Source organism: Macrobrachium rosenbergii, chromosome 13 (genome assembly GCF_040412425.1).
Source record: "Macrobrachium rosenbergii isolate ZJJX-2024 chromosome 13, ASM4041242v1, whole genome shotgun sequence".
NCBI lineage: Eukaryota > Metazoa > Arthropoda > Malacostraca > Decapoda > Palaemonidae > Macrobrachium > Macrobrachium rosenbergii.
Window position 1 is genome coordinate 46,629,429 of NC_089753.1, and position 27,363 is coordinate 46,656,791.

Consider the following 27,363-nt stretch of genomic DNA (forward strand, 5'->3'; position numbering starts at 1 on the left):
GTAAAAAATACGTCTAAGTTTCTTCGGCGCAATCGAGTTTTCCGTATAGCGTATAATCAAGGCCACAGAAAATCTATCTTTCGGTGGTCTCGGTATAATGCTGTATGAGCCGCGGCCCATGAAACTTTAACCACGGCCCGCTGGTGGCCTGTCCTGTATCGTTACCAGACGCACGATTATGGCTAACTTAAACCTTAAATAAAATAAAAACTACTGAGGCTAGACGGCTGCAATTTGCTGTTTGATGATTGGAGGGTGGATGATCAACAGCACAATTTGCAGCCCTCTAGCCTCAGAAGTTTTTAAGATCTGAGGGCGGACAGAAAAAGTGCGGACGGACAGACAAAGCCGGCACAATATTTTTTTTTTTTTTGCAGAAAACCAAAACTAGCTTTTATCTGCTTCTGTAATCTTCACACTAACGGCAAAAAGTAAACATCAATAAAGTGAATGAAGTTATTCCAGAATATATAGCAAAAATTGCACAAATAACTTCGGAACAACCCAAAATTTCCATGTAAAAAGTTAAGTTTTTTGCGCCGGTCATCAACTTTTAAAAATTATCTATCAGCGTCCTATTAGTTTACTATTGCTAATTGGAATGGAAGGAATGGAATGTATAATTTGTGCCAGAGGCCAAGCACTGGAACCTATGAGGTCATCCAGCGCTGAAACGGAATTTGAGAGTGAAATGGTTCTAGAGGTGTAACTGGAGGAAAATCTTGCAGTTGCTCTATGAAACAATTATTAGGAGAAGGTTGAGGAAAGTAAGATGGAAGAAAGAATATGAACGGAAGTATGGTAAAAAGAATGGGGACGCTCAAAGACCCTTAAGTAATGCCTAAGGTTCTATTTTTTGTTCTGGTCCCAAGTTCCGCCGGCTTTCTTTGATGTATGGCTATTACCATCAGTGTCTGGTGGTCCAGCAGGTGGTACCATCAAAATATCAAAAGTATAGGGGTTCCGTGACTTTAGCCACCTTGGCCTGTTCAGTCACCTGTGCAGAGCATCTTCCAGATGGTCTGGGATGCATCTTAGATAAGAGAGAGAGAGAGAGAGATATGAAGAGACTGACTAATTTGACATTTCTTCACATTTAAAATTGCTAATAATGAAATTAATCAAAAGATCTTCTTGAATTAAATTTTGATAAGAAGAGGTTTAACACAAGATAAAATTATTAAACTATCTATAGGATTTTCAACATAATTTTGCCATGTTATTTCTGCCCTATTTCATACTGCTAACTCTCTATTTCCTTTTCACAAATGACTGAGGAGACACTATTTACAATCAGGTGCCTCTAAATGTTGAACCATCACTCGATGATGGCGACAAACATGTATCGAAACATTTAATTGGAATGCAAAATCTAAGTCAAGGGCCAAGCTCTGGGACCTATGAGGTCATTCAGCGCTGACAATATTGCTAAAACTATTCTTAGGAGAGGGTGGGAAGTACGATGGAAGGGAATATGTACAGAGGAATAGTAAAAGTAATGAGTGGGGTTGCAGCTGTTGGCCGAAGGGACGCTGCAAAAAGCCTTAAGTAATGCCTACAGTGCACCGCGTGAGGTGCACTGACGGCACCGGTCCTGGTCGTTTCGGCCGTAAGTCACTTAGGCCGTAACATCCAAAACAATGTAAGACGTTATGTTTATGGTATTTACCGTTATTAATTCATGTTTTACGTACATCCCCAAGGGGCTGGTACTAAACACGGCGCCCATTTTGCACGTAAACGTGCTTACGGCCTAAATGACTTAGGGCCGAAACGACCCGAATGCGACGGCACTACCCCCTACGGAATCCTTTTCCCAAGGACAGGAGGATCTAAAATTAGGTGCCTCCAAATGCTGAAACAGCACATAATGACGGAAACAAATAAACAAGTAGAGACAATGGGCGAGATTTGCGAAAGTTGACACACTAAATACAGACAAACAAACCTTGCATTGTTTAACATTTTGAAGTTTCGAAATTACTTTTTTCGTTTTGTTATTTAATGACATAAACGACTTCCTCTTCAGGCTATCATTTTGGTTTCAGTCCAACAAGGACAGCAGTGACTTGTAAAACCTAGCTGCTTTCAATATGATTATTAATTAAAAAATAACGTGGGCTCATTTACATAGCAAATATGGTCTATTATGAAACCGACAAACCCGTTATACTGATGGCTGACTCGTTTTTCCTTTATAACTACAAAATATTACTGCAAAAACATAATCATTAACAGTGAATATGAAGGTCATCAAACAATAGTCCCATACGGTAATGGAATCCCAGTTCTGGCCGACCGGTGTTTCAAAACTGACCGTTACAATTACGGACCAGGTGGTTATACGTTATGTAATCTCATCAATATCTCTCTCTCTCCGAATATATAATAAATATATATACATATATATATGCATATATATGTATATATCATGTATATATATGTACATACACATATATACTGTATATATACACACATACATACATACATATATATATATATATATATATATATATATATATATATATATATATATATATATATATATATATATATATAGATAGAGAGAGAGAGAGAGAGAGAGAGAGAGAGAGAGACTTTCCACTAATTCGAAAGTGTCTTTTTCATACTATACAATATTAACCCACAATTAGGCTTGATACATAACTTACACCCAAAGGGAATAATATTTACAAGTGCATCTGCCCCGGCCAGGGTTGATACAGAGGTAGACAGTTGACTTATCCACTTGATAACATAAGTGGATAAGTCAACTGTCTATCTCTGTATCAGAACCGGCCTGAGACTGATGCACTTACCACATATAATTCTCTTTCTGTTTAAGTTGTTCCCAATGTAAAGCGAATTCATCATTATGGGGGTATTATATATATATATATATATATATATATATATATATATATATATATATATATATATATATATATATATACAAGTGAATGTTTGTATATTTGTTTGTCCACTATAGAAACTGAACCGCTTGACAGACTCGGAAAAAATTTTTGCACACGGCGTCCATGTCACTCCAGAAAGGTTTATAACTCAAAATCAAACCCCCCTTCTCCGTGACTGACATACAAACACAGACAAAACAAATGAGATTTTCGTTTTTACGTCACCTTTTCCTTCAGTTTTCTGGGTTAATTGTCATTTTTCTTTTGACTCCACCTTTTCTCCAGGTGCTGTCAGACATATGATTTCATTAAACTCCTCCCACTGCAAACCCTACAATCAGTTTAGTACATCCAAAAAATTAAACAGATGTGTTTGACTGTATTAGAATTACTTTCATTCAGTCATAAAGCAATGAAATTCAAAACATAACTTCAACCACCACACCGGTCAGACCTTACAATCCACACCAGTCAAACCTTACAATACTCGCCACGAGTAGTAACAAACCAAATGCTTCTGACAGACATATACCCACATTAACAAACTATTCGCGCCGAAATTACCACATTTTTTCAGTGTTCATTTTGAGCCAAACGTATCTTAATCATACCCTGCCAAAAAAATACAAATTCTTAAGTACCCTGTGGTGTTACCATAATATATCTAAATAATTAATCCACGAAAAAAACTTCGTAGTTACGGCCACAACTTTGGAGACGAAGCAAATCCATCACCATCCGCACATGCGTATTAGACCATTCAGACTTCGGCCTACACTTTCCCTCAGAAATGCCAAAGGAAACTGAAACACGTTTGTTAACATTTACAGAAAACCGAAACAGTTGCAGCTCTTTCTACGATGTCTCAAGTTACCGACATTGTACCTTAATAACGTTTGTCAAGCTGACAACCTACCATCTCGGTTTTATGCGATAACGATCGAATATCAGTCTTGAAAACCAAGTGATAATTAGGCGACTGAACGGTCCGTGGTTAACTGAAGTTGCGTGCATGCGCAAACCACACTTCGTCCCCGTAGGCTTACTGACATGTCTTTCATTACTTGTGGTTGTTGTTTTTCGTTATTACCATGATATCAGTCTGTAAAATTCTGATCTGACTGAGAGAGAGAGAGAGAGAGAGAGAGAGAGAGAGAGAGAGAGGAGGGGGTAAGGCTAACGTTAGTACAGGTTTTTGATGAAGGTACGCAGTTCCTGTGTGATTTTCGCATTTAAATATGAATTGGTACGGTCACTGACGTGGCATTCTTTCGTTCATGGAGGTTATACAGCCTATATATAATTTGTCAAAGGGCCCCCTACATAGTCTCTACAGCAATTTATCCTTATTCATTTCCATGAGTGAATTTCTTCACACAGTAACCTTTCGGTGTACGTGAATTTCTCTTCGTTGCGGAAGTCTGTATGACACTCACCTTTTCCCCGAGCAGAGTCTTCTTTAATTAATTCAAGACAGAATTATTAATCACAGGAAAGAAAAGCATTTTCAATGACAATACACATTCTTTACATGACAAAACAATTCAAAGGAGATGTAGGAAAATTTTTCTGAGTTCTTCAGAGTTTTCCCGGGAAACAACGGATTGGTCAAGTATATATGTATATGTATATATATATATATAATATATATATATATATATATATATATATATATATATATATATATATATATATACATATATATATATACATACACATATATGTATATATATATACACGATACTTATTACAACTAACGTAAGTTGCGCAAATGGTTGCTAACAATACATTAATTGATATGCATGACAGACTGTGTTCCTGGAAGTAATAAAAGCAGACATGAGAAATTTCCACACCTGAAAACTGAGTAATGCCAATAACAGATAGCATGCTCTGCACTGTAGTCAAGCAGACCGACTATAATCATCGCTAACGAACTCAATCAACCCGTTAAAAAAGCAAGTCTATATTTTCTTCACTTTTCCCCCAAATGCAACCAGGAAGAATGCACGCAATTCGCTGCGACATCTCTGGAAATCCCCAGTCAACGAAAAGCTGGCCTCTACAGAAGGAGTTCACTGGAATCGTCTGGTAATTCCCGGTCTGTACGTGCAAGAACAGGTGCACTGGCTTCCCAAGAAAGTTAGTTGCTCCTCCTCCTCCCCCGGGTGGGGGAATCCGCGATTGGTGCACGACACAACCTGAAGCTGTCGGAGTTTTCTTCCCTCGAAGCTTGCCCCGTAATCTAACGCTTATTTGAGACGCGTCGAAGCTATCGAGCAAGTTGTCTTGGAAAAGCGTGAGCTGCTAAGCCATAAAAATACCTAGGATGCATATCTCTCACATACGAAAAGTTTTAGGCCTATATTTGGAAGTACTCTAACGCTTATTTAAGACGCGTCGAAGTTATCGAGTGAGGTGCTTGCTTGTATTGGAAAAGCGTGAACTTCTTGGACCCATAAAAATACCTATGACCAGAGGGATCTCATGCATAAGAAAAGTTTTAAGCCTATATTTGGGAAAAGTAATGCAGGTTGCCAGAATGTATTCCTATCTTTCAAATTTTTCTCCCGTTTCGTACACACAAGGATAATGAAAGGGGGTGAGGGGGAAGGCGGAGATAAGCTGCTAACAGCCATAAAATTACCTATGACAGAAATCTCTCGCATACGAAAGTATTAGGCCTATATTAGGAAAACGTAGTGCAGATTGCCAGAATGTATTTCTATTTTCTATTTATTCTCCCGTTTCTCACACACACACACACACACACAAACATGGATACTGAGAGGGGGAAGGGGGAAAGGGATGGAGTTGCCAACTTGTAGATTTCTTCCGCAAGGCACATAGAAGAAGAAGATCTCCGGAGTTGCCGGTTTGTGTGGTTGCAGCTCCGCGGGAATGCGTGACCGCCCCGGGAAGGTGTGTTTGCCATGGATCGATTGTCAGAAGGCCACCTCTCTCTCTCTCTCTCTCTCATACACATACATACGAACTAACACGTGACTGCTTTTACAAGACGCAATCGAACTGCAATCTTTGTGTTACACCCGTGAGCTGTTTGAGTCTCAGAGGAATCCGTTATATTCCAGCACTCGCTTAAGTGGCTATAATAATAGTGCAATGATAAAACACTCTAAATTGCAAAATATATGAATTATATATATATATATATATATATATATATATATATATATATATATACAATATATATATATAAACATACATATATACATACATAGGATAAATATGTATATATACATATACATATACATATATATATATATATATATATATATATATATATATATATATATATATATATATATATATATATATATATATATATATATATATGGACCACTTTGATTCACTAGTATTTTCACTAACCAGGCGAGGAGGGGGATATATCCGGATAAACCCTTGGCCTAGGGGTAAGAATGGGAACGTACTGTAAAAACAATTGGGTGCCTGGTACTGGTGTCTTTGGTGGTGGTGGTCTCAACCAGGGGGGGAAAAATCAATGCCCCAGGGCAAGCAACTTCATCCCACAAGGATTACTGAGAACCGGAAGGGTTAACAGCTTCTGGGGCATCCCCACTAAAGGAAAGAGTGGTGATATATAAACAGATAAGTGTATATATATATATACGAGTATATATATACACACCACGTTAAATTGACATGCGATAACTGCACTATAGTATCATTACCTTTAAAACAAATTTACAGTACATTTCATAATAATGAAATCCAGATCCTTTCAATTTTTGCAGTCATATAAATATATATGCCTAGGTTGAACATTCTTCATGGAAAACTAGACCTATATAGTAATAAATAACAACTTTTCCTTGAAGCGACAGAAATTCTTTGCCAGAACAAACTCACAAATGGACAGATATTTCCGCAGTGCGGTGTATGGTTAGTTCTATGGTTTCCCAAAACCTGAGTTACTGAATAAATGATAGTAATATGGGGGTATCCGATGTTACGAAAAGAGAGAGAGAGAGAGAGAGAGAGAGAGAGAGAGAGAGAGACAGATCTTGCGATTGTCCCACAGATATAATTGCAACGATTAAAGCTACTCCACCTCTCTCTCCCTCTCTCTCGGGTACCCAAACCATCCCCCTCCCACGAGGCACCCAAAAAAACGAAAAAACGAAAAAAATAAGGGGAACTTAGAAGTAGGAAAACCCCAAGATGGCAAAGCCGAACGAAGCCAACGAAGCCATTATCATGCAACGGTTGTCGAACCTGTTTATGGACTGGTCAGCCAGCCAAGGTCTTACTCAAGAAACGCAGCTGAAGAACATACCAACACGAATTCGGGGTGCAGCTTCGTTCGTGGTCCCACCAGCGAAACAAACACGGCGTTGGTAGGGGGCTTATCTCCGCAACAGTTTCTTTGCAAGGTTCCCCAGCAACATTAATAACGGAAAAATTTAGCATGTTACCTTTAAATGCTATCTCTGGGGAAGAAAGAAAGGAAAGCACTTGACCTGCCTTAATCAGTCATTTAGTGAAGCGATTTTGCATGGTACTATTAAATTCTAGTATCTCTGGTACCATTAAATGCGTAGTACAGTAGTATCTATAGCACCATTAAATGCCTAGTATTCCTCTGGGAAAAATCTATCATAACCGAATTCCCCCAGCCCATTCATCTACAAAACGTCGATGTACAACAACAAGAATGGGTGGGTTTGGGGGGGAGGGGGGGTGGAAAACGATGCTTGTGAAAATTCTCTTTTGTCATTCGACATCGCTCACGGGAAGTGATGACGCAACGCGTCGTCCAGAGAGCGCATGATGATGATGATGAGAGCGTCGCGCGTCGACACAACCGAAAAAGTAGGTCCCGATCGTGCGAGGCGATTTCACCTGGACCATAACCTGCCCTTACGTCCTTTTGTTTAAATCTTGAAAAACAACCTTACGCCAAAGCTACCGAAGGCTTAGAAGTATTGAGAACACTCTTATAAACACGTACGTTTGTATAAACGAGCCCGAAATGTATATCGAAGACGTATATAGAGGCACACACACACACACATATACAGTCTTTACTTGCCTGTTATTGCAGACTCACAGAACTCTTAAAAGCCGCCCAACTGCGAAACTGGCAACTCACAACACTCTTATGGGGCTGGAAGTTTTACCTCCGTTGTTGCACACCTTTCACTCATGCTGGCTGGCTTCGGCCGCCCGCTCGTTGCCTCTTATACTTTATTTTACAGGATTTTATCTAAAATAATCCAGCTATGCAAACCCATTATTATTATTAATTATAATATTTATTATTATTATTCAGAAGATGAACCCTATTCATACGGAACAAGCCTACCATAGGGGCCACTGACTTGAAATTCAAGCCTCCAAAAAATAATTTGGTGTTCATTAGAAAGAATTAAGAGTATGTAAAGGGAAACAGAAAGAAGAGATCTCACTTATTGAAAAAGAAAAAAGATATATTAACAAACAGATAAAAATGTAAGTAAATACAACCTTACCAATGCATTAAGATATATAAACGGTGTAAATGCTACCTTCATACAAGAAATGAAAACTGGATTCCAGAACACTCCACAATCAAAGACGAACATACCTGCTGCATTCATATGTATGGAGACGTGGACATCATACAGATTGCTGAATACAGAATGTAACTACAGGTTCATTATACAGATTTCTGGATACAGGACGTAACTACAGGTTCGATCTCGATCATACAAAAACGTTAATCTACATGGAGATAGAACAGAATTTTTAATGCACATGTGTTACTGATCTTTCTGCATCAAGTGTTACCATTAAAACTTAATTTTCATAATTATGTTTTCAGTGAATATATATTCAACGTTTCGTATTTAAAATCAAGGTTTTGTGTACAAAGAAGCACGATGTAAGAATTATAGTTACAAAAACATTTGCTTATCGATATTACTACTAGCACCGCAAAATACAAATAAACACAAGAAGAAGGGTGCAAAAAAGAATTATATTTTTTCCAATTCTTCCTGTGCTTAGTTTCTACTTAGGCCTATGCATATATGTAACTTGGTTAAATATTATTATGCATAATTTTCATCAAAATTTAATGTCCACTCCTACGCTAAGAAAAGGACGCAAGAGTTTTATATTTTCGAAATCTTTCTGTTCTTAGTTTCCACTTCGGCCTATACACACACCGTAAAGTGATCAAATATTATGTATAAACTTTTATCCAAACTTAGTGTCCACTCCTAAACAGTTCTATATTTTCCAAATATTCCGGTGCTTAGTTTCCACTTAAGCCTATGCACATATGTAACGTGATCAAATATATACCATATATATTTTTCGCCAGAATTTAAGTGACCACTTCCACGCGCATCTCTGAGTTTCAGTCTCCGTTCACACACATGAGGCGAGACACAATACGCGTGATTTTTGTCCGCTTGTCAATAAGACGAATATTTCTTCAGAGCGAATAACCTTGAGCATGCAGCTCACTTGCGTTCGTGATCCTAACCTTAGTAAAGGAAGTAAGAGTACACCCCCTCCCACCTCTACCCCCTTCCCTCTCCCCCATACCACCTCCCCTTTTCTGCGCCCTCCCCACCCCTTTCTCCCCCACCTCCCCACAATCCACTCCCCGAATACCTTGTTACGGCTGGCTCAAGAGCACAGAGTCATCCCACTTTTATATGCTCTTACGTGTCGCCCGCCCGCTGCCTTATGCACCGTGGAGAAACCTACCCTTTAATTCCCGATAAATCGATAGCCCGCACTTTCTTCTACTGATGTAATGATACATAAATTATATTAGTAACTGAATCTCAATTCTTTCTGCTCTCTCTTCTATTGGACTGATAATTAGGGCCTCTAGAGTCAGTTTCTCTCTCAGCTGATCTCCAAGGAATCTGAGTCGCCTTGAGATCACAATCGACACTTTTCAGCCATATGGACTACCTGGTTCTAGTTCAAGTTTAAACTGCAGGGTTGGCGTTCTTCAATAATAATAATAATACATTCACGTTGACTACCGTTCAGGATTTTGACATTCCTAAAAGTAAATGAACTAACAGCTATATTCTGATTAGTTTCGTCATTAAAACGAATACAGGCATCAATAAAAACTAACAATATAGCAGCAACAGAAGATATAGAACTTTAAACTTTCTATTATCGCAAATAACCATAAAAAAGACAATAATTCACATATTGTACATAAACTTTAATATATCTAACGCAATGTTTTCGTAACGATAATCTACAGGTAATGACAGGCCCCTTATATACTGTATGTTAAATATAGCCTACAATGAGGGTGTCCTGGTCCCAACTTCCTAAGTGTTGCGTAACATCCGTAAGAGACGGGAATGTCCATTTCTTCCCTTCTTAATATTACGATATTCTATTTAGTATTAATCCTTATAATATTAAAGATAATTTTTAGACACTTTGTAATATTACACTTTATTTAATGTTACCTCTTCTTATATTACGATCATTTTTAGACACTATGTGTACACCGGTAAACAAATATTCACAAAAATACAGCTGTTTAAACAAGTTGAAAATTTCACCGAAAAAGAAAATCAATAATTTATATTTCAAGAACTTTGGAAAGAGGACTACAACCATTCCATCTACGCTCTTTATATGAAAGTAACATTTATCAGGCTTACAAAAGAAATTCCCTAATATCTATTTCAAGAACGCCGGAAAGAGGATAACAACCATTTCACCTAGGCCTATGCACATTATATGTAAGTAATACTCGTCACGCTTATAAACAAATTCCCCAATATCTATTTCAAGAACATCGGAAAGAGGATGAGAAGGTTCTAGGTTCTTGGTATGTCAAGTTCTATTTCGAGAACCTTGGAAAGGGGATAATGACCATTTCATCTGGGCTCTTGGTATGTTCATTTCTATTCAAGAACTTTAGAAAGAGGAATGACTATTTCATATAGGGTAATATGTCAGTTCCCATTTAAGAACCTTGGAAAGAGGAAAATGACCATTTCACCTAGGCTCTATAGGCCTATATGAAAGTAACATTCATCAGGCTTAAAAACCAACTTCCCAATATCTATTTCAAGGTCCTCGGAAAGAGGATAAAAACCATTTCATCTAAGCTTTTTATATGAAAGTAACATTCGTCAGGCTTATAAAAACAAATACCTCACACTGCGCAGAGCAAGACTCCGTTTAGTGGCGTCAGCTGACCAGCTAACCATTTAAAAATGCATCGCACGAGCCGATCAATTCTAAGGAGGTAGAGCGCACTCTCCAACCTTGGCATACTAAAATTTCATGGCAAAGCCTGACTTGGCTGCCTCCGACATTTTCTGGTTACTGCCAAACCCACCACTTACTCCAGTATTCCACGAAGCCGCGGCGCGTTTTCCCCCAAAGACAAAACGAAATCATTTTCAAGTTCGTCTCCTCTTTTTTAAAGTTCTCTTTCTCTCTCTCTCTCTCACTACTACTAATTTCTGGGCCTAAATATCTTCCCATACCTTTACGGCTACGTCTTCATTTCAGGTACATCTCTTTTTTTCATTTTTTCTCTCAATACTAATTTCTGGGCATAAAAGTCTCCCCATTCCATTAAAGCTACTTTTTCATGCAACTGCAAAGTTGACTTTGATTTGCATAAAGAGCTCTTGTGACTAACGTCTCCCTTTCGTATACTGGTTATCGACTAGTTAAAGCTTGCCGATGCCTGCTTACGCAATGTGGACGATCTCTTGCATTGTTATCAAAAGCCAAAGCTTCTTCATAACACTGATGGAGAATGGTTAAATGTTGCTGATGTTGTTGAGTTTCAAGTTCAAGTGTGTGTGTGTGTGTGTGTGTGTGTGTATGTGTATGTATGTGTATATATATATATATATATATATATATATATGTGTGTGTGTGTGTGTGTGTGTGTGTGTGTGTGTGTGTGTGTGTGTACATACATTAACCATACCCTTGACCCCCCCTTTTTAAGGTAAAAAGGTGTATGGTTAATATATACACATACACAAATATCAATATATACATATACATGTATGTGTGTGTATATGCGCATATACCAACCATGCACCTTCTGACCTTAAAACAGCGTGGTACCAGCAAGTGGCCCTGTAAGAGCCTACCACAGTTACACCGAACACCAAACAGGAAACATAACCTCACCAACAAAGAATGAGGACGAGAAATCACTTCATCTTGTAAATACCCGGCATCATCCAACATCTACAGTATACTTCTACAAAATAAATAAATAAATAAATAAATAAATAAATAAATATATAAGCGTTTGAGCCACGAAACCACAGCTAAAGACTGCCTTTAAAATACGTGACAGCGAAACCATTCAAGAACACACACAAGCAGCTCATATCTGGAGACGGGAAGCCCAACTTAGAAGAAGAAGAAGAAGAAGAGGGAAAACAGATCCCGGGGAACTTGGGAAATTCACCCCAAGTTCTGGGAATATTCGGGGTATGTGTGCGCGTGCGTACGTGTGTGCGGGTAGCTAGCGGCTCAATTCTGGGAAACAAACTTATATTTAGCGCTGTTTTCATCTATCTTCGATACTCTTAAAAATCAAAGGCTTCAGGTTCACATACTGCATTTATACTATTATTATTATTATTATTATTATTATTATTATTCAGAAGACGAACCTTATTCGTTTTCATATATAACCTCACAGAAAGATATCATCTTGATGCAAAGACCATCAGGAGATAGATAATAATTAAAATCTACGCTTTATGTCAAGGACTGTAGGTATGGATATTCCCTAAGTCATTAAATTAAACAAGTGGTTATATAAAGGCAAGAATAGAATAATGCTGATAGCGTATAAGAAATGAGGGAATACGGAGGAGGGAATAAAGAGTCACACAACAAAATAGCATACACAAAGCTCAAGACAAGTTAAAAATGAAATAGACAGCCTGTAAATGACAAAGAATAATCGATTGATTGACAGTGTACCAAAGGTGTTATAACAGCAGAGACCATCAACGCTGTAATGGACCGAAGACAGAACACTTTCCTACTACCTTCATTCGCCTTTAGGTAAAGGAAGCCCACCTGCCTATCGACTGCAGTAGCATGCTTGTATAACCTAATTGCGTGAAGGTAACTACTGAGACATACAAAAAGACAAATATTCCATTAAGACAAGTTCACAAGAATATATAGGCTATAAAAGTGTTGAACAGACGAAATATCAATAATAATGGCTTGGGGAAACGGTATTTATACTTTTAATCTCTATTCAAACGTTGCAAAATACATTTGCATGACTTTCTTGGGTCTTATGATAAAACATGGTGATTCACTCAAAGTCTAGACAAGCTAGATGAATAGGCAGACACAGACAGACAGACAGATATAAATAGATAGATAGATAGATGCGAGAACGTGACATTTCAAAACCATTCCCCATTAGGCCTACCTGACATACATACATACTATATACAAACAACAAATCTGCGAAGCATAATTCAACATATATCTCTGATTTTCGTAACCACGATTCCCTCTGCTACTTGGCCCACGTTACGTAACCAGCGCGGCGGCGGTCTCGGTCTCGACAGAGAGAGAGAGAGAGAGAGAGAGAGAGAGAGAGAGAGAGAGAGAGAGAGAGAGAGAGAGTCGCCATATTATGTGCAAGACTGCTCTCTCAAGGACAACTAGGGATGGGTTTACCGAAGTATCCCGTCCTTACAGTCGAAGGTCAACGACACGTCAACCTAAGGAGGAGAAGGCGATGAGGAGGAGGAGGAGGAGGAGGAGGAGAGAGCGAACAGGTCCACCAGATGCGGGGCGTAGAGTGCGTCCACACTACAGTAACACATGTCGTAAACACATGTCGGCAATATATCCCATACATATCACATACATGTCATAAACAAATGTTGGCAACTTGTCTCATACATATCACAAGTGAAGCATGTGGGCAATTTGTTTGATACATATCACATGTTGAACACATCGTAAACATGTCAGCAACTTACCTGATACATATCACAAGTGAAACATGTTAGCAACTTGTCTCATACATATCACAAACATGTCATAAACACATGTTGGAAATTTGTCTAATGCATATCACAAGTAAACATGCCATAAACACGTCGGGAACTTGTGTCACGCATATCACAAGTAAACATGTCATAAACATGTCAGCAACTTGTTTCATGTATATCACCAGTAAACGTCGTAAACACGCTGGCAACTTGTCTCATGCATATCACAAGTAAACAAGTCGTAAACACATGTCGGCAACTTGTCTCATACATATCGCAAGTAAACGTGTTGTAACCATGTCTGCAACTTGTCTCATGCAAATCACAAGTAAACATGTCATAAACACATGTCGGTAACTTTCTCCTGCATACCACAAGTAAACATATCATAAACACATGTTGGCAACGTGTCACATACATATAAAAGACAGGTTGGAAACCAGTCAATGACCGAAAGTTGTGAACGAATCTGTAGTTAAAGCTGCACTATTGTCTAAAGCACTGGCTAGAACGACCAGCAAGTGGATGACTTGTTTCCAACATGTTTGTGATATTAACGATAAGTGGTCGACATATGATTGCGACATATTTAACCGTAGTGCGGACGCAACCTGAGACAAACACAGGTTATGCGGTTAAAACCAGGATGTAAAATGGAAAAAAAGTAAATAAAAAATTACAAAATAAAATTGAATCCTCCGCGTGGGAGCGGCGCGGTCATTTTGTAAATCCCCAGGTAGAAGAACGGGGTACGGGTTAACATCCAGCTATAGCAGGCTGGGGAAGAAAAAAGAAAGGCTAACGACTTCCTTTGTTTCCTCGAAGGAATGTGACGGCAGTGTTAATATAGCAGATACGTCACTTATTCGTTACTTTCTGACACATGCAACAGCAATACAAATCGATAGACCCCCTCAAATACAACCCGGAAAGAATAATACCATGACAATCTACCGCGCTAATCTCTGTCCATTATCAAAAAAGTCATGAAGAAGACAATGAAGCAAATATCAATGACCAGTTTATAGTTAGCAAAAAAAAAAAAAAATGCAACCTGAAAGATATAGAACATAATCAAATAAGCCCCAGTGACTAATTTAGTCAGTAACAAAGAATAAGTGCTACCTAATACATACAGAACATAATCATATAGGACTTGATTATTAACACCTATCAATTGGAACAGGTGCAACAAGTGTTTAGGCAGTACAAGTGATACTAGTACAATGATGAAATGTTTGTCGCCCGAGACGAATACAGGTGTGTCCCTCTATCATTCCGGCCTTGACTTACTAACAAAGCTACTGCTTTAGTAACCTACATATAATAGACAACACATAACAATAAAAACTGTAGCTGTTTCTAGGACGTTCGGTTTATATTAAGTTTTATCTATGCGTGTAATTATATTTTTTTCCAAGTAGGAAACTGTTACATTAGGTATACAATGGTCATGAAAAGCACTTTTCCTCCTGAAGTTTTATTTTTCATTCATTTATTAATTTTTTAATTCATCTGTTTCCTTATAACTGATCTCCGCTTTCTGTATTTCCCATTACCTTCTGTTACTTATTTCGAATGAATGCCATATTCTTTGCATGCTTGAGTAGGGTTCATCTTCTGAATAATAATAATAATAATAATAATAATAATAATAATAATAATAATAATAACAACAACATTTTTCCTCCTACGTACCGACACCCCACTCCGCAGGTGGTCTACGGGGTGACAGTTTGAATGATTAACAATGCAGAGGTACACACGGGTATTTACGGCGAGCAGGTGGTACTATCAGGTGGTGCTATTAAGAGGGCTATAGTCAGCCAAGGGCTGGCTGGCTGACTGGCTTAGGTTTACTCCGTCACCACATCCAGTGAGGCCCCAACCAACCAACGATTCCTCGGGCACAACACCAAGAGCACATTCTGGTAGTCTCTGCTTAACCAATCAAAATTCAACACACCCGGTCATTCGCTGCTTCAAATCCACCTGCCACACCGTAAATGCTGTTGCGCCTTTGTACTGTAATCATTCAATTTGTTTAAGTCTCGGAAGATGATGGTCTACAGGCACGTCTATACGTAAGAAGAAAGAAAAAAAACCTTCTGCAGCTCAATGTGGCCTTTGGAAACCTGATATATCAGCTTCTTGCTGGAGAGGAAAACATAAGACGCATGAAGATTACGTTATGTGACTGTATGCCGCACAGCTATTGTATTCGATAATACACCTTTATAGCGGATCTCTTTCAAAAATAATAGTAGTGATAATAATAATGTAAAACGTACGATAAATATCTCTATGAAGACATCTTCACACAGCTGAATATTAGCCTACAATGAAATTATGCCTTGTATGGCTAAACGCATATTTGGTGTTCAGCAACTGAAACAATTTACCATTATTATTATTATTATTAAAAGTACATTATATTCTGTGGGACTCTGCTTAATAGATTATTATTGTCTCTTATCTTGTTCCACATGTATAATGTATGTGCATAGTATGATATACTGTATATCGACCATAATGAATAATCGCGACAAGAAATGGAAGTGGGACTGGCGTGACAAGGATTATTATTATTATTATTATTATTATTATTATTGGCTAAGAAATAGGAAAAAATACTATGGCAATGGTATATAATTTATCAGGACTGCGTGAACGTGTGTATATAATAAATATATATATATATATATATATATATATATATATATATATATATATATATTATATATATATATATATATATATATATATATATATATATATATATATATATATATATATATATATATATATGCAATGTTACGCAAAAGGACAAGGAATATGTAGGGAGAGAGAGCACAAGTTAAAACAATAAAGCCGATTGCTGGACTAAAGCTCGTGGGAATCAGAACATGCATGAAAATTCTGAAGAAACTAAATTTAAGCGGGGAACAAATGAAATATTCAGTCAACCTAGACATAGCGTAAACAATGTGTGAATTTCATGATAAAACAAAATAGCAGAAAATGCAGACACTGTAACGTACACGGTACAAAGCAAACAATCCCAGATCCCAGAAATGTTAGCAGTAGGCCTATGCAAACGAGCTACGATATCCAAGAGGCAGAAGCAATTCATTAAGTTTCCTAAGTTTACGTATTAGCTTGATTAAACAACTCTTGGGAAAATTAGGCACTTAATAAACATGGTAAAGCTCTCAAGAAACTAAAAAAATAGTGGCAAACAAACCACAATTCTGACAACATAAAAGCAACCACTTAACAACGGGAGACAACAAGCTGCATTATCCAAGAAGATTTACATTCTCCCGACAAGAGAAACTGCTTGAGCAATCTCATTCACGATTTCTACAGGACTTGAGATCAACTTAAACAGATTTCATCATGAGGATTAAAACAGGTCACGCCAGTTCATGTGTTACAGTGTCGAACACTAAGGTCTATTAGTATTGTCTTATGAGTATTTTATGGTTGATTTCACTACGCTGGTGAAGGTTATACCTCGTTGGTGACCTCGTGTTTTGATGGTACACCTTTTGACGGGGTTATAAAGACTAAAGTCTTTTGATGTTTATACTTATCTTCACTGTTTAGGTCAACTAAGGTCAAACTGATTTTAGGGAACGCGCCCATTCGTCCCTTCCCTCCAATTCGAGAACTGAACACCGGGTACCCCATGTGTGAAGTGAGGACGTTTACGTCACTGAGGTCATGAGGTCACAGAGAGAGAGAGAGAGAGAGAGAGAGAGAGAGAGAGCTAATTAGTCACCTTCGCTATGGGCTATGGAAGAAGTACGTTCGTGGTGAATATGTGATTACAAGCAAGGTAGAGAGGGAGAAGAGTACTCGGTTTTACCTTGAATCCAGATGCCTTTGGTGGTTATCACTTAGTACAGTGTGCAACTTTCTGAATTGTTTGATCAAGTGGTCATATTTTCTTTACATTTCTTCAAACTACTGGTTTATTAAGGCTTCGACTCTGAATTTCATATTATTCAAAAGCATACACAGACCTAATTGTGCTGGCTGAAAAGACTGGCACACTGTAACAAGCATGAAATGACTGTAGACCGATTATAGTACTCCTTGCTTCAGGTGAAGATATAGGCCTAATTTATCGACATACTGTGACATTTTCGTTACAACTTACAAGGATGCCTCCAATTCAGATGAGCATAAATGTAACTGAACTTGGCGCGCAATTGTGTCACTTTAATAGGTCTACATAGAGGCGCAGAAACGTAATGCGTAATGCGCCTCTTCTGATAAGATCTAAGGTGCCCTGGAATCCAGTAGAGGCTGGAACCTGACATTCATTCGGGGACATCTACTACATCTTTGCGCTGGATCTAAAAGGCGTTGGTTAGCAGAAATTAACCCAATTTCAAAACCTGTATCTGGACAAGCCTGCCTCTCTCTCTCTCCGTTTTTTTTTTTTTTCTAGCCTCAAAGCGCGCCATGATGCATAACGTTCATAGGTCTTCATGCACAGGTTATATCAGAAGCTGTGCAATGAACCAGTTTCGAGCTTACGCCTATTTCCAACTGTGACTGAAAAACACTGTTTCTCATTCCAGTCGAATTTAAACCAAATGACTGACTGACTGATACACGCAAAACAGGCGTCGCAACAAGTACGGCCACAGACACAAATTAGCCTATATACAGCACACAGCCCACTAAAACTACCTGAAGGTTTGGTTTTCCTTCGCCGTACTCAAAAGCCTTCAACACATGCTTCTGGTTTTGGGTTCATATTCGAACACACTAAACGCTCATGCTCCAGTTCTTGATTAACGCTTATAAAAGTTACTCCTCTTTATATAAAAAAAATAAAGAAAGAAAAAGCAATGTCAATTTCTCGTCCATAAAACTTTAACCGCTAAGCTACATAAGCGTAGCATGACAGCTACGTCTGCTACTGAAAATAAACAATAAAATACGAAATCACTAAGCATTGCAATTCAAAAGGAGGAAGTTCGACTTGGAGTCTCATACAATCTTTACATAACCTACGATTAATAAAGCATAGCAAGGCAGCGATGACCAAAATTGCTTTGATATAAAAGAGTACATAACATTTGATGGCTCTCTATCTCTCTGATAATATATATATATATATATATATATATATATATATATATATATATATATATAATATATATATATATACATATACAATTAATATATACATATATAGCCTATATGAGAGAGAGCGAGATAGGGGGGGGGCTATATACTTTGAAAACCTCAACCCAAACAAATCTTTCCACGCAAATACTGTGACATCAAAATAATTACAAGAAAAAAAAAATACTGAATATTGGAAAAATAAGAATGTGGTTAGAATTTCATGTCATCACACTTTTCCAGAGAGGAGAGACAGACCACCAAAATCGCTTTTCAATATTCAACTTTTTAGCTCTACTAGACCTATACAAATAGCCTATGGTCCCTTATTTTAAAGTAAAATGCATCACAACTTAAACGATTTCGCTCATCTAACTAGGCCTAGTACTATAACATGGAAATTAAACCTTTCCGAGCAAAGAAATCACGAACATACTTGCGTTTAACTCCTATCGACTATTGAAAAACCTACAGAAAAAATCGACTTCACATTCATATATTAATAAAACAGCTCACCGTCCTATAAATAACTATAATTTCCGTGGACTACTGTAGACACCTCGCGCAAGCTTCAGCGAGATCCACAAGTGTTCAGCATCTGGTCGCCATCAGGTGGTAAATCACTAGCAAATCACACAGCGCCATAATTTTCCCATCAATTCGAGCTTTTATCTATTCATTTGGGTCCCCAAATACTAATGACTGTTTTCAATCGAACGTGGGTTTAATATCGTACGATTTTCTTACCAAAGTCGAAAACCTTAGGCCTAGTCCTCTAATTCAATCCCTAAACTAAAAATAAAAGGGAAGGGGTTTATTTAAAAAGAAAAGAGTGATAGACCAACCACTTAGGCCAAAAATAAGAATGGTAAAGTTAAAACACGCATTGCTACACGAAGAAATATACAGAAATGCTACAGATTTTCTGCTTGTCTGCTTTAAAAAATAGTTTTACGCTGTACCTCAAGGGAACAACGGGTAAGCTACCAGCAATTGGTCTAAGGATTTTCGGTGTAGCAGTTTTGCTGTTCAATAGCATGTATTCTTAAAGCATCGCACCGTAAAATCACTCGTAATATTCTAATGCTTTGGGTCAAGAGAGAGAGAGAGAGAGAGAGAGAGAGAGAGAGAGAGAGAGAGATGGTTGAGCAAGTGAAGACTAGACCACCAAAATATTTAATCCTTTTTTTTCCAGTTACAATACACAAGTGTGCATTTTAAGGGAATGCTGATTGCTTAATTTCTGTTATTTCATTCCCTTTCATCTCTCTTCCTCTTCACCATAGCTGAAACCCACAAGTACCTCACAACCAGATACACAGTTCGCATCTGTGGGTAACCAAGGCTCTATTTAAAGCATATAGCAAACGGATCAACTTACGTGTGAGCTGATAACACTATCACTTGTGCTATATGAGAGAGAGAGAGAGAGAGAGAGAGAGAATTTCGCTCCCACTTTCATATGGTATAGTGAAGACGGTTCTTGAATACATACAGATATCACATAACGTGTGACCTACATTGGTATCACCGCTATCACCAACATCAAAAGGAAATAATAAAAAAAAAAAAATCACATAGCCTAACTCCCTAAGGAACTGTCTTTACACCTACACTGGTAAACATACGTATAACGAAAATGCAACCTGACAACAATAACTAACCATTAATGATGTAAATATTCTGCGCACAATGTGTGACTGAGAATTGATTTATTGGCATATCAAGCAAATATGTTACTGGCGAGATTAAATGCAGACATGTTTGCGTGTCTGAGAGAGAGAGAGAGAGAGAGAGAGAGAGAGAGATTCTCATAGGAAACCCGAAATGCACACTAATCCAGTTTATACAAAATATCTTTTGTAAACTTCTATCTAAATCTATATATATACTACTATATATATATATATATATATATATATATATATATATATATAGAGAGAGAGAGAGAGAGAGAGAGAGAGAGAGAGAGAGAGAGAGAGAGAATTCCGTTACGCTGACGACACCAGCAGCTTGAGCACTGATTCTATAGTCGATATCAATGAATCGTTTTTAGGATCGACTGTGAGACGATCGTCATTTCATGATGTGCACTTGTTTTACTAGGTCTAGGGGAGCGTTATCTTAACTCTGATGTCGATAAAAAAAAAAGTAGAACATGTCGAGAAAATGAAATGTTACTCGACTTATGTGCTGAAGAACAGACTGTTGTGTTTGAAGCACATTAGACGTGTCTGAGCTAATTAGAGAAATGTTTGGATGAATGTTTGATGCAGATTTTGCTCATAACCGTCATCATTGGTGTGTGTGCATAAAGAGCGAGAGAGAGAGAAAGTCCAAGGAACCCAACCCATTTTTTTCCTACTTCATGTGTGGATGAGCAGTTCTGCACTGTATAATTTATAGTAACCATTGCTCCCGATACGAAATACTACCGTAATCTACACTGACTGTAATTGAAAACCGACTGTCGCACACAACCGGCTCATCTAAATGACGATAAAACGCTTTCATACAATTTGGTTTCTATTCCTTTTACTGCGTTCCCCTTGCACAGCCGGCTGCATTCAAGGTCAGGGGCGTCATCATACACTTTGGCAACGTAGGCATGTTATTGATTTTGGCTCCAGCTAGACATATCACATTATGCGGCTGATCGCGATTGCTAGGTCTATACAAAAAGAAATGTACTTAAAAGGAATTAATCGTTGAAACTCTGTAATGTATTAAGCTTCATCTGTAACATGTAAAGATCGACAAGGATACAATTAGGCCTATGAACTGAACATAGACATAATCAACATCTAAACAGCAGGTCTCTGACAGCTTCGCACAAACTCACGCACATACAAACGCAACTGCTGTTTACAAAACACCTCGCTACAGATGATAACGGAACAGACTATGAATTGAAGCACTTAGCATATATATATATATATATATATATATATATATATATATATATATATATATATATATATATATATATATATATATTCTTATGGAAAACACTAAATGACAAAGGTCTTGGGATGAACAAGGTCTGGGATGAACAACTTGCGGGATGAACAATCTAGGAAAACTATATCATGACTGCACTGCTGAACTTTAAATCTAAGTGCATCTACACCCACAACACTAACTGAAAAATACTTCATATCCTTATTATCACAATGGAAAGCATAACACCATGATCATTCAACTAGGATGTGGACACTAAGAAGAAATAATACTAAGTTAATGGAATTTTGCCAAACAGGATATCCTACTAGTTAATGTGACAGTGTTTCACAACATCCGTAGGTTCAAGATATAAAACGCCCCTATATACTATTCCTGGTTTTATTAAAACTTATAATTTCAAGAGATATTAAAGAGTAAAACCTCATACTTTTTATTGCTACAGATCAATTAAGTTATAATAAAGCAGGAAATCTTGTTTGGGCAACACCCATTAAAAATTATAATTTCAAAAATTAATAACGTAATGGTTCGTGTCAAAATTAAAGCCAAATATTTTTCATTACTCAAAGTCAATTAAAAGTCAATAAAGCAGTGATTTTTTTTTTAAACACCTGACTTAAAACCATATGGTGATATATACACTGTAAACTCTTCTAAGACTGGCAGCTACTTTGCCTATGCTGGAATAAATGAAAAGTACAACAGTTGCATTACATGCATTTATTATAAAAACCAAGTCTCACAACTAATGAAGCCCACAAGCAAGGAAAGTTGCCCAACACCAGACAGGGTTGACCTGGACAGCCTGCACTAAGCACCAATACACTCTCCTGCCTCTAACTTGAGAACTTGTGTGCACCGAACACAATGCCAAATGCCAAAACTGTTTAGATGGAAAGTATATACTTTATATGGTCATAAGTCATAAGCAACACTAAAATCCATCTGAACAAGCCTAGGATATGGTGTCTTTGATTAAACTTAAAATTCTAAAATAACATCTGAGATATTTACCACAAATTTTTCTGCATTCACACTTTTATCACGGAGCCAGTACAGTACCTAGTTTAAGGTATATGTTAAATACTAATTAAGTTACTGTTGAATGTCTATTAACCTTACAGCTTGGAAAATCTACTCCTATAGTTACTGTTGTATTCAATCACCCAACTGCGAATTGGTAGAACACAGCTCAACTTATGCCCTTCTAAAAAAAAAAAAAAAAAGCAGCAGCTTATCTGCCCTTAACAGTATGCTAACTCTTTGTCACCATTCATAAAATAAGAAAATACATCTACATCTTCGCTACACCAATGACCTATTGGACAGGAATACGAAATATCTATTACAATTCGCTTCAATCATTTGGGTCATTGTTACTGAAAAGTAGCGCAAAGGCATAATATATATACAAAGTGATGCATAGCCTAAGTTACATCTTTGGCACCTACCTGAACCGTCACCTACAAGCCTATGAGAAGTTAATAATAAGATCATGAAAATGGGAAGACCACCAAAGGCAGGTTAGTAAAGGTCACATGAAATTACTGAAAAGTACCTAGCAGAGTTGTCACCTACAAGTGAGAAGGTCATGGAAATGGGAGGACGACCTAAGACAGGTTAGGCTAGGCCTCTAAAACCCACTGAAGATCTCTCAAAATATGAAGTACTGTAATTACCTTTACACACGCACACAGACACACAAAGCCTGACACAAATACATATAATACATAATATATATATATATACATACATACATACAGTATATAATACTTTTACCTTGGGTTTCTAGCATCATGTCACATATTCCCTAGGCCACAACTAGCCACAGATAACTACCATATAAAAAATTAAAAGCCTTTAACTTTTGTCAACAGAGGGACAAGGCCTTTCCAACAAATGTATCTACAGTAATTCAGTCCAAATTCAGTCCACCTCAGTCTATAATCAATTACAGTTCACTGACTGGTTGCTCTGTTTCTCTATGGCTGTTTAATCAGTTCATCTCAGTCTAGAATCAATTACAGTTCAGTGACTGGTTGCTCTATTTCTCTATGGCTTTTTAACATGTTTATGTACAGTACTTATAAAAAAGGTTAGGGAAATGTTTGATGATGTATAATACAAAGTTTGCTGATGGGTAAAAGTTAGTAAAACCTTCAGGTAGTAATGAGAAGTTTAAAGTCTATATAAAAGGGAAAAGTTCGGGGACATGAGAGAAAATAATAGCCAAGATGATAAGGCATTTTTGTATGTATGGTCAAAGAACTGACGAGGCTGATTCGCGTATATATTGTAAAGAAGACTGTATATAACAGTACAGACTATAAACAGCTGAAGGTTAGATGAAACACTGGCAAGTCACAGATTGGGTTAAGCAAGTTAGGCAAATCTATGGAAGCAAAGTTGAAATATATGAAAGGGTTGTTAAGCCTAATCAAATCTACATACGATGAAGTGTGAATATTAGATGCAAATGAAACAATAAAAGTCGATGAACTGTATGAAGTATTTGGTGTAAGGATTGGTTGCAATGGTGAAAAATAGTTTTCATGTAATAAAAATGGTAAAAATGTTGAAAGGCTGAATCTGCGTTTGGAGGCATAAAATGGTGGATGGATAATAAGCTATTCTAACCGTTCTACCGCCTCGTCAGAACCAACTTTCACATGAAAATGAGATCTGTAAAATGTAATTAAAGTTCCTGGGAAAGATACTGTAAATGCTGAATAATTTCCACGTGTTTTGATATCACTAACTGGAGGTTTAAAATGTATAAAAACACAATATTCAATCAAATTACAACAAATATCTAACCTTCCCACTTCGCATTTTTACATGACACGACCCATGAGAAGTTTTAATTTTAAAACACACACACACACTTATCAAATAACAGTGAATATAACGGCCGTATTTTTTATAGGCTAGGCCGACGTGGGCATAGGCCTAACACAGTCAGTCATAAGGGTAGGCCATATACCAAGGCTTATTTTAAGTTAATATATGTTGATTATATTAATGAAGTTAATGGATAAGCCTACAGACATTATAATTATTTTGGTGAAATTAATTATAAATTAAAATTATTTGTTAAAATACCAGATTATATCAATTACATTGGTGAATTAACCTTCAAATACTACGCACACACACATATATATATATAATTTGTTGAAATTATATGGAAAAATTATTTTTCCTTAAAACCTGATTGTAATAGTGGATTAGCCAAAAAACACACCCAAAGCCTATACATACCTACATACATACATATATATATATATATATATATATATATATATATATATATATATATATTATAAACTATACTGGTGAAATTAATCATAGAAAAAATCTGTAAAACGGTAACGGCAGAAAATCGTTAATTAGCACAGGCCATTTAAATTTAAAATGAACCAGAGCGCTTTCACAGTGCAGAGCAGGTTGGTTATGTAAACCAGCAGCAATTGCCCACTTCAATTAACCAGATCGATTAATTCCTTTGTCTCACATTAAACCCATATTTCATTATAAAGTAATAATACAACTTGGATTATAAATTCTATACACGTAGTATGATGTAGGGAAAGCCTATACATATGTATAAATACGGTTAAACGGAATACACAAATACAGATATGGTTATACAAGATACAAATCCAGCGAAATATCTGTATAAGATTTACTTAATTACAAGTATATACAGTAGTACTATCACGTATTTCTATTCCCTTAAGCCTACGTTCATGTTTCCCGTTCCATCAAATTAATCTTTCGGGGTGATTTGAAAATGACCTACAATTTAGGGAAAATTATTCTACTTTAATTCATATGGCTTATTTAGCCTAATCTTACCTTATGGCAGTGACACACGCGATGATATTCAACCCGGAAGAAGAGAAAAAAATTATTTAAGCTATCAATAATTTATAGCCGTTCCCTAAACAAAGAATTATAAAAACCTTAAGCAAAATCCCTTAAACCAGTTTACGCCCAGTATTTTACTGCAATATTTCTTTTATACTTTTCCGTAGGTCGAGAGGCCTGTAACACCAATTTTTGGCTACTGCCTTAGCCCAAGAAAAACATTTAAAATATATTTCAATTACTTCCGCTGTTAAACCAGTGACTGAAAGCAAGCACCCTCTTGCTGAATCATATAAAGGTTCCATTAGTCGGAAGTTTAAGCAAAGAAAAAAAAAAAAAAAAAAATCAAGCAAGCAAGCCGGAGGGGTTCGGGGTTGTTTTCCAGTTCTTGGGTCTCTACGGATGGGGGACATATTGAAACCGCAACCCGTCCCAACACCCAAACCCCAACCCCCTCCTCCATTAAACACAAACACGTTACATAAATGCACGATGAGGAACCCCCCCAAGTCTTACTACAATGGAGGAAGTAATATTATCATCCATTCGGCCCTGGCTAGCAAAGAGGATGATGATTATGATAATGTTGATTTTCGGTTCACCATATGAAGAGGAAATATTTGAACAAATAAAGCAGTTTCTGGTTTTAATAACATATATGAAAAAAAGCCGTTTCAGGTTTTAATAACGTCTTTCTCCACAATAGGACGATGACGTTCGTCCACCAGATGGAAAAATATTTGAACAAATAAAGCCGTTTGGAGTTTTAGTAACGTCTTCCTCTACAGGAGGATGAACAAATACAGCTGTTATAGGTTTTAATAACGTCTCTTTCTACAAGAGGATGACGACTTTCGTCCACCAGATGGAGAAGAAATACTTAAACATAGAAAGACAGGAAATATTTGAACAAATAAAGCCGTTTTAGGTTTTGATAACGTCTCTCTCTACAGAAGGAGGGTGAGGATTTTCAGTCCACCAGATGGAGAAGAAACATTTGAACAAATAAAGCCGGAAATATCTGAACAAATAAAGCCGTTTTCAAGTTTTAATGACGCCTTTCTCTCTCTACATGCATTCCACAGAATTTTTTTTACATACATTCTCCGTCGCTTCGTCGATTATCCCAGGGACGTTTTGGTGGTCATGGATTACATTCAAGTAGAAAAAGACAATTGTGACGTGTATATATATAACGCTGCTGTGTAAGTCACACACACGCACACCCACCTTTTGCACTATGGCCCATTGCTACACTGCGAGACATCGGAGAGTCCGTCAGACAGAAACAGGCGAACAGGGCTTGAGACAGCACCTCCGTGATCCGTAGGTGCCAGTTACTCCATTTTATACCGACTGCGGCGGCCAAAAGAAAACACTTCGCTGTAATTTTCTTGTCCCCAGACACATCTATTTTTTTTTAATTTAGGAATGTGATTATGCAC

General features: G+C 37.2%; 1 protein-coding gene across 1 annotated transcript in view; it reads right to left on the reverse strand.

Moving 5' to 3' along the window:
• LOC136845271 (uncharacterized) overlaps positions 1 to 27,160 on the reverse strand; it is an 89,530-nt gene extending 62,370 nt beyond the window's left edge. Inside the window, 1 exon segment of the mRNA XM_067115419.1 lies at positions 27,020 to 27,160. The gene's annotated coding sequence lies outside the window, so the exon portion shown is untranslated.
• Positions 27,161 to 27,363: the final 203 nt, after the last annotated feature.